A 13,753-nucleotide genomic window follows, 5' to 3' on the forward strand; every position below is an offset into this window, starting at 1 on the left:
TGAAGAACATATCAGATTGTTTATTCTATGATAATTCATAACTGGAAGCTAACTTCTGCCATGAAGTGTAACAATTGTGTAACAAATTGTGTAATACTATGAAACTGGTATGTAAAATACAGAAAGGAATTTGTTCATCTTGGCTTCTGATGACACTTATGTCAGTCATGTCATCTAACTTGTGGTTGGGTTCTCTTGTTTTTTATATTTCATCAAGATGTGAAATAGAACCATCAAGTTTAAGCTGTCACAGGAGCCCAGGTTCCAATGGAATCACTTATTTTCATGCCTGGAGTTTCCCAGAAAGCAAGAATACTTTTGTTTTTCCTGCAGATATCTGTGTGACAAGTCTATCAATGTGTACAGTTGCTTGTGATTCCACATACTTGTAAAAATGAGCAATCCTCAATGCTGCCTCTGGTAGTTACTTGCTTTGTTTTGACTAACTCCATTACTTATTTTCTTTTGTCTCCCATTCAGAGAAAAATAAAATTGCTGATAAACAATACTAAAGGAAGTTTTCGGAGTTGTGCATTAAAGAAGCGGGAAGGGAGGGGGAAATAACAGAGGGTAATTTTATCATATATCTTTGACCTGAGGCAATAATAAATGTGAAGTCTGTATAATCATGGGTGATGTTTTTATATACGTATCATATTTTAGATTGGTTTAGGAGAGAAACACATAAAATTGATTGACTGGTGATGTGGCAGTAATTATGCAAATAGAGTAACTCGACCATAAAACACTTTAAAGAGGAAAAGGTGGTTCAATAACAAGTAAGCATTAAAAAAACCTGTGGTTATTGCATCTATCCTAATGTCCTGACATCTCTCCTGCCAAAGCATGCAAGGAATGGATGTTGTGTAACAAAATTAAAACTTTATAAAATTCCAGATGAAGGTCATAAATAACTTTTCCTCATAAAAAAAAACCATGTTCTTAATTGTTGGCTGTGACTTTCTTACAATTTTGTTCAGTCTTGGGCAAAGGTCAGTTTTATGAGACCAGCCTTGTGCAGCAAACACACCTTTGCTCTGCTGCTTTACTGCACCATTAATGGTTCGTTTGCCTTTGGGGGCAGGGGAAGGTAAGGGCTGCTGCTGTTCTAGCCTTTCCCTGATGCTGCTCACATGAGAAATGTGAAGTAATAGTTCACTGAGTCATTCTGTGAAGCATTCACTGTTGCTGAGAATAAGTAGTAAGTAATGGCAGAGTATTTTCTCGCTGCCCACCCCACAGTCCCTTTATTCTTGATCATTATGCACCAATCATGATCCATTTCTGGTGGGTGCTTGAGAAGGGCAAAAGAAAGAAAGAAAAAAAATTATGTACAATGGACCGTCTTTGAGTGGAAACTCAAAGGGGTGGAAGAACACCTTTCTGAGCTCAGATTTGGCTTTAATTTGGCCTAGAATTTGAGATGTAAGTGAAAAACCTTCAAATACCTAGGAAACTGGAGATATTTGCTGGAGGCAACCATGCATTAATTTTAGCAAAGCAGAAACTTCCTGTGAGGACAGACTGGTGAGCAGCAAGCCAAGAAGGAATTGTACAACAGAGAGGGCTGAAAGCATCTCCCAAAACATACTTCTTCCCAACCAGACATATCAGGAGATACACTGGAATCCTGGAGAAATCTGGTTTTTTTCACCTAGTCCTGTGTCTGGGCATAGGTGGAACATGTTCCTTATGAGCTGTGGTGTGCCCTTGGCCAACTGCTGTCCTCAGCAGCAAGTCCTGTGGCTTTGGGCATGTTCAGGGTATAGGACCGTCTCACTGTGCTTGTGCTTTTGGCTTGATGATTTTGGATGTCACTGAGAGACCTGCTGTGCACAAACACACCAGTTCTGCAGCACAGGCTTCCTTGTGGACTAAACCACTTCTGTCCATTTTCCCTCAACTAACTCTCCCAGGATGAACATGGCCTTTGATGGCAAAACACTGCATGTGGGCAACCACACTCCTTTCAAACAGCAATAAGCAGTGTCAGCTTGATGTGGACCAAATGCTCTTGGAGGATCCAGGTTTTAAGACATTAAAGACAGTCATCTATCAGAAGTGACTTGAGAGGGATCAGCTGTCCAGAGCATCTTGAAAAGGTGGCCTAGGAACCATCAAATCAAGCAAATAGGATCAGCGTTCACAGCAAGCCAAAGAGAGTGTTGGTTCTTGCAGGAGGTGCAGCTACCTGTGCAGCAGGAAGGAGCAGGACAAACCCTGGATGAGAGATCCATTGCAAGATACTAGGTAAACAAACTGTGATGTCTAGGAAAGTCCAAAAAATTCTGACCTCAAAATGGTCTGTGTGCAAGGGAAGGACTTTAAGGAAAAAATATATATGCGTCCTGTTGTCATGCTTCCCAAGCATTTAGCCAGTTTTTTGTAAACTGTTTTGTAGAGTATTGGACTAGAAGGGTATTTGGTTTCAACCACTAATTTGCATGGATGTTTTACCTACAACTAAACTGCTAAATGCTTTTTTTTGCCATCTAGTTAGGACATAATAAATATATAAATAAGCAGGATTAAATCTTCAACCTTTCACTTGCTCAAGTAGAAAATCACTCCTACCCCCATTACTTCACAACTAACTGCAGAGTCTGGTTGAAACCAAGACTGAAAATGTGAAGGTGAGGAACCTCAGCTGCTTGCAGTGCTGTTTTAAAGCAAGATCAAAATCATGATAAAAATGGTCATGATCATGTAGTCCAATAGTCAACATGGAACCAATAGATCTTGCTTTCTCCTGTGTGTAGAAACAGTGATTTGCATACTGTAGGATAAGACTGACAGGTCACCAAGCAGCAAACACCATGTCATGACATGCCAAGGTCTGTCTGTTCTGGGGAACCAGGAGCTCCAGCCCTGTGCAGCTTTCACAACGACTGCATATAGATTTTTTTACCCTATTTGTTTATCATGCAGGTTACTGGAGCCCTTGTCAGGCAAGAAGTCACATGGACAGATAGACAGCCACAATGGTAACCACTACCTTGGCTTCAAAAAAGAACAGTTACCAGGTAGGGTGAACAGATTTGGCAAGGCCATGTTTTATTGTTGTCACTTGTATTTAGTCCAGTCTCCAGCTGGACTAACATAGAATTAGCTTTGGAAAGATATATTTATTTTCTAACACCAACAGCCAGTATAGTCAGGAGATAGTCCTTCAACAGAGCACCCATCGGACACTTAAGAAAAGGCAACATTTCAGCCCGTGTCCTGCAGCTAGTCCAAACACAGAAGCATAATTCCTGATGGAGTCATTTAGCACTTAAAGGTAATTATTAGGCAAGTGAGAAAAAAAAAAGTCCGTATCTGATTTAAAAGCAATGTTTGAACCTGGCACAGCAGAAACAATAGGCTCTTTCCCAAGTGGAGATCAGGTATGTTTATTTTACTGAAATATATGGGTTTGTGACAATCAAAAGCAGATGTTCATTAACAGGCAGGACATAGGTAGGCTTCCAAGGCATAAAGCATGAGGAGGGCAAAGAGGCAAAACATTCAATCCCCTGCCTTGCACCTGAATCTGCCCAGCCCCTTAAATCAGTTTTAAACAATGCTTTTTGATTTTCACGTTTTCAAGTGACAGCTATGCGTATGCTGTTCCTGCTTGCCTTGCAAAAAAAGTACTTTGGAGATCATTTTGATTCCTATTTCAGGATATTTTCCATTTTCTTGCCTTTGACATGACTTAGGGTCCAGAACTAGATTTGAATTCTGATGGCTGAAGATGTGCAGAGATGAGAGACTTCTTTTATAAACCAACTGCAACCTTCAGTCGGGATCTGAGTTCCTTCAGAGCCTTCATGTGCTCAGATCCCGTGTTTGGTGCAGAGGGATGCCTGTGGATAAGTTACTCCTTATATAGCTCTTTTGTGTCTCCTAACCATCTGAAACTCCCTGACTGGAGGTGAGTGATGCTGCACTAGACCGGGGCAACCTTATTTCAAGCAGGAACTGTCAGCAGAATCAGTGCAAGGTCAGCCACTCCACTTGTTCCTTTCAGGAAACTACTCCTCCTACAGACGCCCTTACACTAAACAAACCCCCTCAAATACATGTGCTGCAGCATTCCTCCATACGCTGGCGTCATGAAGACTGGCAAAAATGCCATGGCAGCAAATGTTAGCAGACTTTCAGACCAAATCAAGCCCCATTTTCCCTTGTACAAGGACAACTCCAAGATAACTTGCCAGTTGGCTGTGCTTCTCTTTCCAAACAGTGCAGCAGAGTATCAGCAAAAAGAAAGTCCCAGGAATGTTTCTGCCAGTGAAACTGACTGATGGATCTGGTAACTGGATTCAACACGCTGGCAAAAGAATTATTTTTATCAGCTGACCCTAAGTATGCCTATAAGATCACATCTTTTAATTTTTTGTCTACAAGTGCGTCTGAATCTCAGTTCCAAACCAAACTGAAGTCTACATGTTGCAGATCGGTCACTTGTGTGCTTTAAATATGTGGGGTTTTTTTTAAAGACAAAAAAAAAGGGTGGATTTAGACTTGTGGAATTCCCCAGATGGCCCTCTGCATCCATCCATCTCAGGCTTTTTGATTTTCGTTAATCAAAACGAAAGGCACCCCTGTCCCCCAGCCCGTGTGGTTCCCAATCCCAGAACAGGTATGGTCTCAGATCAGGAGGGCTGGTCGCCCACTAAACTATGTGGCCTAGGAGTTACCTTCAGTGGAAATTCTCATGAACCCACCCTGAAAAACAACTCTGAAGGGGAATGCACCCAGCTCCTCAGCTGCTGCATTTCAGGGGTAATAGTCACAGTAGCAGAAACACAGTTCCAACTCCTCCACAAACCTTCCAGCTACGCAATTACACAACGTGATACCACTAATATAAAGGTGATAATATTGGCTATCTGAAGCAATAATGATTAATTAGAGGTCCAAGGCTGAGTCCTCGCTCTCAACAGCAGTGGCTCCTGGGTTCCTGATGCCCTGAGAAGGAGGTGGCAGAAAGAAGCTGGAGGAAGGTCAGGGAAGGACTCCAGGGACCCCAGCGGGCCAAAGAGCTCCTTGCTCTCCCCCCGACACATGGGCAGAGAGGAGTTTTGGCAAGGTCAGGGAACAATGGACACGTAGGTTCCACTGCTGGCACAGACCTTGAAGCTGTGTGAGTTGTAAATAGGTCTGCCCCCCACACCCACAGGGGGAGCAGGAGCTGGAGTCTGAGCCAGAGAGTGATCTCTGCATCGCCAGCGCTACTCTGCTTCCGTCGCCTGATCCCTGCACTGCAGACCATGGGACAGGGCTGACACAGTTAAAGCAGGTATTTGACACCACAGACCTTATTTCACTGTGTTATGAAAAGTCACACAGGGCAGTCTTTTTTCCCCTAGGCTCAGCATTCAGAGCAAACACACTGCTGTAATCTTTAGCAAATACATTTTTGCTTGCACAATAAATCTGTTCAGAAATCACACATTTCCATTCAAACTAGTCACTAAAGGGTCACGTGCTGGGGCCTATCTCTGCTTTGTGCTGACACTGCATGGGCAGAGAATCACGTTCCTTCATGAAAACATATCCCCAGTCTTGAGGCAGGGCTTGGCTCGGGGTCACATAAGACTCATCCACATTTCATATCAGGTTTCCTCTTCTTTCTTCACCAACCAGTCTTGAAATATGTCACTTCCTCGCCAGCAGACAAACACAAACCACAAATACATGCCAAGTGGCTGTACCTATGCTGGGAAATAAAATGGGCCAGTGAACAGTTAAAGGAGGAGCACTGCAAAGCACATCCCATGTCCCTCTGGCTGAGCTCTCTCTCTCCAAAGCAGGAGGGCAACAATCCAAACCAAGAGCACCCCTGGCCCAGCTGCTTTTCCCCAAACGTGGGCAACAGCTGGGAAAATGCTAGGTGATCCCAGCCAAAGCCATGCCATGCCATGTAATCACTAATAGGAGCTGTCACACACCGCTGCCTGTGTCCTGGCACTGGTGAGATCCTACAACACTCCCCAGCTGGGACATTGCCCAGGATCTGGAAGATAATCAGTAAATGTCTTGTCTGTGAATGACTCCTGTGAGATTTTAGGAAAACTACAGAGGCTTTCTAAATCCCAGTTGATCCATAAAATGGGGATAATAAACCCCACTGTATGCCTGAGCTGTGGAGGGAGGACAGAGCACTTTCCAGCTCAAAAGTAATGGGAAAGTATGACAGCACCCTGGCTGGACAAGTGGGCTTAACCCATTGTGTTTGATAATTTTCATTTGAACTGAGAGCAAACACTCATTTAAGTGAGTAATTCATAATCAGAACAGAACTTTGGCCATTGCTTTAAATTACAAATTAAGCCATTCATCTGCACTGGAAGCAGGCATCTTTAAGATAAACAGGAATGTATACCTTTGAAATATAAAAATGTTTTGCCATATTCTGAAAAAAAAAGTGTTTTGCATTTTGTTTCTTATTGGTATACATATTTTTTTTCTTCTTTCATTTGCAAGAGTGAAAGATGATTATTCATTCTATTTTTATGACCTACTTATTGCTGCTATCAGGAATGATATCATTAAATGAACTTCAGTAAAAACAGACACAACTTTCTTATACTGAAGAATCTAATAAATGGGATGGGAAAAAAATCAAGAAGTTCTTTTATTCAGTGCTGTGGATTTAAAGGTTTTCCGATCTCTCAGTTGTCCAGAATTGGACAATTCTGGGTGACAGACCTGTAGCTGGGAAGAGACAAACCAAAATGCACGGGATGAAACAGAAGCGTAGAGGAAGAAAAAGAGGGAAGGAGAGAAAGAAGGAAGGAGGGAAAGCAGGCAAGAAGAAGGAACCACCTGGGCTGGTGCTCACTTGTGCACCCACCTTCCTCTCCAGCATTTACAAGCCAGCAGCTCCGCTGGATGCAAAGCACCCCTGATTTTCAAACTTCAGTGCAGAAGATCCCCCAAATTTTGTAGTCCATATGTAGAGCTACTTAGAGATATATGTTTGGAACACATAGTTTAGCTACAGTTCTTCCAACCTACCTGGCCTTCCCCTTGTACGTTAGATTTCCATTTGGAACCTGAAAGGAATATACCACCAGGGGCTGTGTTTCTACCTTCAGGGAAGATCTGAGTGCAAGAGATGTCTGGTGGAAAGCTCTCATTTTCTGAGGAGGTCCCCGGCCCCATCAGGGCTTTACCACTGAGTAGCATACATTAGATATGTGTAGGCTCTCCATTGAAACTTGTGCACAAGACTGTTTTGTGACAAACCTTCTGAGCAGCATTGAGACTTTTGCAAAGGCTGGTGCGTGGAAGACTTTCAAATTCATATTCTTCATGGGTGTGGGAAACCATAAATGCAAAGCTACATCCTCTGCTGCCACGGGTCCACAAAACTGCAGAGATGCTGGTAGAGGGAGAATGAATGCTTGACACCGGGTGAGGGTCAGCTGCAAAATGCCTGTTTTTCCATGTGGAAGGGTTAGCTGGAGAGATGGTTAAAGAGCAGTATTCCGTGACGTCGGTGGTGTTTATGATATGCCCTTTAATTACCCTTACCAGTAAATCAGTGTGTGCACTTTAGTACCACCAGGTAAGTAGGGCATACTTCAAGGAAAATAATAGCTCTGCTGATTAGCTAATGAATATGCTATCAGAGAACTCAAGGAGCCTGTCCAGTATTGCTCACTTTAAATAATAATGCTAATTAAAAACATACTGCGTGCCTCAAATCCGCTGCTTAACTTTTCAAATGATGAAATTCTCACATTCACTCTTTCAATTATCTGCTCTGTATTTATTGATAAAAGGATGCTGTCCTGTTGTCTGGCTGCATGGTTAATTCATAGAAGCAGAACAGTACACAGAGAACAGAGGAGTGAATCTAATCTTATCTGTGGCTGGAAAATGAACCTCCCTTTTCCCCAGGGCCAGGGAAGCCCTCTCTGGATGCACACTGTCCAAGTTTGCTGGCTGAGACACAGCCTTGCTGCTCACGTGTCAGGGGCCACCCTGCAGCTGAGGGTGACTGTTGGGGAGGATGAAGCCAAATTCTACAGGTGACACCCCAGAAAAAGTGTTGGTGGCTTCCCCTTTCCCCCACTCACCTGCTGATGAGGCTGAAGCCGGCGTGGCTAATGGGCTTAGGCGATTTAGAGAGCTCAGATGTCCCTGCTGTCTCTCAGCAGTGCTTCTAACTTGTCTGCTAACAGAGCCTCTCTGCTTAGAGGGGTTTTACCTAAATGACCCATTTAATCTGGGCTACATTTCCTCTGCACATTCCCAAACTCACATGGACTTTATGGGCCAGGACATGCCCTTCTGGAGGGCTCTGTTTTGGGGTCGGTTGTCCTCAGGTCAGCATGTAGTCGCAATGCCTGTGGGTGTCTCCAAGCACTCTCTGATGCAAGCAGGGCAACAGCAGACTGTGCCAAAATCACTGCGACAAAACAGTTTGGGAAATTGTAAATCTCTCTTCTTATTCCAATAAGAAGTTTGCTATCAGAAAATCTACAATGGAAAATGTAACCAAAAATTCATTTTCTCAACCAGAGAGGCTCTGCAAAATGTTTGTGTTCCTGTCAAAGAAGCCTGGCTGTAATGAAACTGAATTTTTTTGAAAACCAGATAGTTTTAACTCATCAATTTAGAACAGCAATTTAAGTATCTTCCAAAGTTTCTGTTGAAAAGACTTGCTCTTCTGAGCACACTAAGGTTCTGGTTCATCCTGCTTTTCTCTTGTGCTGCAGTTCTCCTTAATGCTGAGTCTTCTTTCTGTACCTGAAAAGGCATATTCCTACTGCCTTCCACTGCCATGCCTTTTATCAGTGGAGCTCCACCTGACCCTTACTACCTCACCTCCCTCCCACCCACTCATGCTGATTAGGTAGGACATGCTTTTTTTTTTTTTTTTTTTTTTTTTTTTTTAACCACAGGGAGTATATAGTCTCCTTTCAAAACATTTTTGCTCAAAACTGAATCTCTGGGCCTGAAGTGCAAGCTGTCTCAGAAGCAAACCTAGGGCTGGGAGGGATATGGAAGATCTCAGTGTAAATCTGTGGGAATAGAGAGGCAAGGGAAAGATTTCTCAGAACCGTGTACGGCTGAAGCCTCAGAGTTAACACGCCACTCCCACAGGTTTCCCCATCAGTGGAGCACATTGAAACACAAGTGAAGCATCCTGGCCACCTTTTAGGAATAGGAAAAGTAGAGTGTAACCAATGTCACGGTGTCTCTGTACATAAGTGGTGTGAAATATGAGTTTCTTTCAGGTTTTCCCTGAGTTTTTTTATATGTGGCTCATTTCAGAAGTCTAATCTTTGCTTTAGATAAGAAAGTGCTTTGCAGTGTGAGAGATTTGATCCTGTTGCCCAATGCTGAAGCAAGTGCTCCAGCTTGTATCCCTAGCTACCTGCACAAGGGAAAACTGCCTGCAGTGGGATCAGGACTGGTTTATACTGGAGAAGGGGAACAGCACATAGCTGTCAGTGCCTATCCCTGTCTTCCCTGATGAGCTCTGACACAGAGAAATTTTAAGACATCAGCATCTTGTTTACAAAGCCCAAATCTGCTGCAATCTGTGTTTGAAGTGCCTTACTTCTGCTGAAAACTGATCATGGAGACTTAGAAAGAGAAGTTGTTTTCCCTGAATTTCCTGCTTATACAAAGCTTTCATTTAGTCTCTTTAGAAACTTTATCACTACCCAGAGCAAAGCATAAGACTGGGTAACAAAGTGAGACCTCTAACTTTAAAGACTTCACTGGCCTCCTTCTGCCTAGGGCACATCTAATCCTATCAAATATTTTTTGAGAAGTTGTCTTTTAGTTTTCTTGGAGTCCCTGAAGTGTACAGAATAAAATTATTCCATGCCTATTATGAATGTAGCCACATTTTTTTAAAAATCTCAAAGGTATCACTTGGTGCTTTCAAATAAGAATAAACATTTTATTAGTCAAACTTTTGAGAAACCTTTTTCTTTTTTTTTTTTTTTTCCCCTTTGGTTAAAATAGTAATGCTATTTTTCAGTCTCTAGGCTCTTGTCTTGATCTGGAAAGAAAAAAAGACATATCAAAGTCACAGGAAACTACAGAACATCACCTCACCATAAGGAAGGGACTATTGCTTCTTTAGGACCCCGTTCCAGGCTGAAAGGTTTCTAATAGTTTAAAATTAAATTGAATCAAATGAGTCTTGTGACATGCTTCATTAACTCTGTGAAGAACAGATCTTTATATCTTGTCCAAGTCATGGAAAGACCCAGGCATAATGTGCTCAATGTTGGGACAGGTGGGTTTCCCCAGATATCACAGGCATCACTTTTCACCTCTGTCACGGATCTAGAGGGGGCTCATCAGCCCCACTATCCCATTTTTAATAAACTTCTATTCAGGTAAAATGGGACAATTACAGGCAAGTGTGGATCATGACAGAAAAAGACATCGAGTAAAATATCTAATTTTAATGAAATGAAGACACACACACACACACACACACACACACAGATAGAAGATGGGAATCCACAGCTTGCCAGAGGTCCTTGCAGGCTCAGAGAAGGCCAGTTTCAGGTTCTTGTTCCTCATGCACCTTGGGTCACTGTGACCAGAGGCTGCCCATGAGCAGCTCCTCATGGTGCTGCAGTTGAGGCAGGGCAGATCTCCCCTCCACCTTCCCCCTCCCTTCCCCAGAGCCCTGGCCAAACACGCACATCCACGTGCCAAGCTTGTGCAAATCCCCTTCAGAGTGGGAACTCTCACCAGGATCTGCCTGCATGGCTTGGGCTCCTCTCTGCTACAAGGGGATCAGACACATGGCAGAGCTCATCCCCTCCCTCTCGTGCCACAAGTCTGGGTAAGCAAGGCACGGAAAGCAGCACTATTCCAAGTGTTATTTACTCCCATGAGAAGAGCAAGTAGGATTTGGGTTCCAGTTGGGGTTCAGTGCACTAACTAAACCTCCCATTGCACTCTTTTTTTTTTTTTTTTTAATTTGCCACATTTATGAGGTGACCCACACACCTTTGTTCTTTCTTCAGGCTGTGATCTTCACAGCATCAAAAGGCCACAGACTAAATACCTGCAGACTGCTGCTTTCAGAGAAGGTTTCCTTCCTGCTTCTTCAAGAGCAGGGGCTGCTCAGCAACCCCTGTCTCTGTGCCGTGCCGTGCTGTGCCGTGCTGTGCTGTACTGTAAGAGGGGACAGATTTTCAAGTTTTGTTTGTTCAACTTTGAATTTTTTCTTCTATGGCGTTCAGGATGTATTTAGCAGGAAACAGTAAAGATGTGGGGCAGTTTTGGAGAGGAAGTAGGACTTTTTAGATATGCAAAAAATAATTACTTGTGCTGAAACTGGGTCAAAACACCACAGTGTTTACCACGGGTCTCAGGAAGAGTGCCATGGGTTTTTTAATAACAACAAAAATTCAAGATCTCAGCATTGGGTCTCATCCCAAAAAGCAATATGGTTTCGGACCAAATGGAAACTAATCCAGCCTATAAATCATGATGCAGCAGATGCAACATGCTCAGTCCTGAACCCAGTCGCTTTTGGTCAGCTAAAGCTGATCTTCCAGACAGCTTTGTTGCAAAGGCAACAAGAGACTGAGCACTCGTCTTCTTCCCTTGCTATTTCTCCCATCATTAATTATGTTCATTGTTTCAGCTGAAGTTAAATTATCTTTTTAATTAATCCATCTTCACCTTCTAGCCACTAGATCCTGTTATGTCTTTCTCTGAAAGGTCAAAGGCCTCTTAGCACCTATCATTTTTTCTCCACAGAGACTTACCACACCCTTAGTCACGTTTTAGTCTTCCTTTAGATACTCTAAGCAGACTGTGGTCTTTAAATTTATCAAGACCAGATATTTTCCTCAGTTCGTAAATCGTTTTATGGATTCTTTTCCCTACCTTTGCCAATTTTTAAACACCTTTTTCAAATGTGGATGCCAGGTCTGGATACAGCATTCCAAAGTAAAATTGCCTCGTTACTCCTACTCACTGTTTTCCTGGTTATTTGTTCAAGGAGTACATCAGCACTTTTGGCTACAACATTGGCAACTCTCATTTGATTGCACGTCCACCCAGGCACCTAAATTTACAGATCAAAGGTTGGACTTGATGATCCTGAAGGTCTTCTCCAACCTAAACGATTCTGTGATTCTGTGAAATTCTACTCCCCTCTCCTAGGTATGAGACCAGCTTCCATCAGATAGCTTTGAGGAAATATTAAGAAGTGTTTCCAAAACACGTTACAAATATGTAGTGAAGGCCTCAAGCCTTTTGCAACATATGGAGCAGAAGGCACATGAAAATGCTCCTCAAGCCTTCAGTTTTCCTTCTCATTGGCCCACTGCAACAACCCTTGCCCTACATTTTATTACTGAATTCCGTGTGTTTGACAAAACCCTGGAATGTCCAGTGTATACAGATTTAGGAACTGGGATCTGTGAGGAATGAAGTTCATGACAGCTGGATAAAGGAAGATCTGGAGCTGTGATCGCACAGGAAGAGTTGAAGCCCATTTTGGGTTTCTGCAGCCTGTGCTCAACTAAGGCTCACAACAGCAAGGACAGGATGTCACTCCAAAATCCCTTCTTCTCTTCGAAAGGAGCTGAAGTTGTATTATTTTTGTGCAGGAACAGACTAAATTGCCCAAGTTCTATACGGCAAATGTCACAGAGCTGACATATGGCTTTGTCTAGCTCTGGAGCAGGAAAACAAAAGATCAGCTACTTTGGCTCCTCACTTCACACCCAGGTTTTTGCCCTCTGCTCATTCACAGGAAACAAAGCCTGCCTGCAGTCCTGGAAACAGCCAGGCACTCCTCATTCCCTTTGGGCAGCCTGTCCAAGGCTGGTTCTCTTTGCCTGGGCTGGTTCTCTGGGTCACCAACCCAAGCCTGGCAGCTGTTGCACCCACTCATAGCACACCAGCACACACTCCCACAGCCAAGCTGAAAAATACCACTCTGAGCCACAGTAGGGACCTAATCTAATTTCAGGCACTTTGAACTGAAGAAAATATGATTATGGTTGAGGGTGTCAGGAATACTACTAAAACAGGATCTAGGACCTAGGGACGATTGGAGACCAGGGTAACACACATGGACAGGAGCAGTCTGATCTTGCGGGGCCACTCGAGCAAATTTGAGCCTTCTAATATTGCCTGATGGGGGACCCTGAAGCAGATGCCCTGGGATGTTTGGTATTTAATTTTTACTCTTTCCAGAGAAAAGGTGCTGACACGACAAGTGGTCATATGCCTTTTCCCCCCACCTCCAAATGTCAACTTTGAAGCTTCATTCTGGTGCTAGAAAGAGGCTCTGGGGTCAACCTGGCTTGTTCAGCCTTACTAGTAACCAAAACTCATGGTCCAACCCTTTCTTTGCTCTTTCACAGCCCAGCCCAGGCCTGTCACTGCAGAGAAATGGTGATAAGTGAGGAAAGCTTTTGGCCAGGCCATCCATCGGGAGCAGTGAAATCAGCAATATAAGAGTCAGAGCAAAGTCCAGCTCACACACTCAGAGTTGTGCTAGCTCAGCAGGACTAAAATGCAAAATAATTATTTTTAAAAAAGAGAAACCTTTATTTTGTCTAGGACTAGCAGACTGAGCAATTAATACATTTGGAGAGCAGTTTTGGTAAGTATGGAGATACGTTCTCACAGTCGAACCTGGCTTTGAGGTCCTCAGCACCTCTTCAGTAAGGCAACATAGTGCTGTACCCCCTTTGACTCTTACAGGGGGTTGAAAACCTGACAGCCCTGCTTATGGTCCAAGGAGGCAAAGCAT

The sequence above is a fragment of the Hirundo rustica genome, chromosome 1 (genome assembly GCF_015227805.2).
Source record: "Hirundo rustica isolate bHirRus1 chromosome 1, bHirRus1.pri.v3, whole genome shotgun sequence".
NCBI classification, from domain to species: Eukaryota; Metazoa; Chordata; class Aves; order Passeriformes; family Hirundinidae; genus Hirundo; species Hirundo rustica.